Source organism: Cyprinodon tularosa, unplaced genomic scaffold, assembly GCF_016077235.1.
Source record: "Cyprinodon tularosa strain WSP-4 unplaced genomic scaffold, ASM1607723v1 ctg124, whole genome shotgun sequence".
NCBI lineage: Eukaryota > Metazoa > Chordata > Actinopteri > Cyprinodontiformes > Cyprinodontidae > Cyprinodon > Cyprinodon tularosa.
In genome coordinates this window covers 446,190-447,110 of record NW_024038048.1, presented here as the reverse complement: position 1 = coordinate 447,110, position 921 = coordinate 446,190, and the positions used below count along the sequence as shown (strand labels likewise).

Here is a 921-nt window from a genome sequence, read left to right as displayed (position 1 = left end):
TCTGGTTGACAGAGGGACACCTCTAGAACACAACCACAAACTGACAGCAACATCTGATGTGTCATTTCAAAATAAAACACAATTAAAAAGGCACTTTTTGACTTTTTTTAACCTAAGTTGCTGTGCCCATTGCTGGAAAACTCTCTGTTTCCAATGACTTCCAGCACATCTGGTTGACAGAGGGACACCTCTAGAACACAACCACAAACTAACCCTAACCCCCGCCGGTTCCTCGCCGTCAGGCGTGTCAACCCTCCCGTCTCCGAACTTGTCCACACCGAACCACGAAACCTGACAACTCTTAGCGGTGGATCACTCGGCTCGTGCGTCGATGAAGAACGCAGCTAGCTGCGAGAACTAATGTGAATTGCAGAACACATTGATCATCGACACTTCGAACGCACATTGCGGCCCCGGGTCCCTCCCGGGGCCACGCCTGTCTGAGGGTCGTTTTGCAATCAATCGGAAAGGGAGGGCTCCGGCCCTCCCTCTCCGCGGCTGGGGCTGTCGCAGGCGGCCTGGACCGCCTTCGTCCCCCTAAGAGCAGACGAGACTGGGACGCCTGACGCGACGCGCGAGTACCCGGCCCCGGGTGCCCGTCGCTTCCGCTGTCCTCCCTTTACTCAGCGCTCCCTCCTTCCTCCCCGATAGGTCAAACAGCCGGGGGGGTGGGGCGCCGTTCTCCGTCGAGGAGGCCCTCTCCCCGCTCACGTGCGGGGCGCGGCTGGCGGTGGGCTCTGGCTCTCCTTGCTGCCCGCACCCGGCGTGCCGGCGGGGTAGGTGTCTTTCCGGCTGGCGGAGGCGGGCAGTCCTAGCGGGGGGAGCGCCGGGGTCTGAAGGGGGAGGACGAACCGGGTGACGGTGGCGCGGTCCGGGACCGGCCTCTGCCGTCGCCGCGTCGGGGAACCCGGTCGCCTTTTC

The 921-nt window shown here is 61.9% G+C and overlaps 1 non-coding gene across 1 annotated transcript; it reads left to right on the top strand.

Moving 5' to 3' along the window:
• The first annotated feature begins 296 nt into the window (after positions 1–296).
• Positions 297–450, top strand: LOC119777528. The gene has a single exon (XR_005279927.1). It is a non-coding gene; the product is annotated as a 5.8S ribosomal RNA (ribosomal RNA).
• The last annotated feature ends 471 nt before the right edge of the window (positions 451–921 follow it).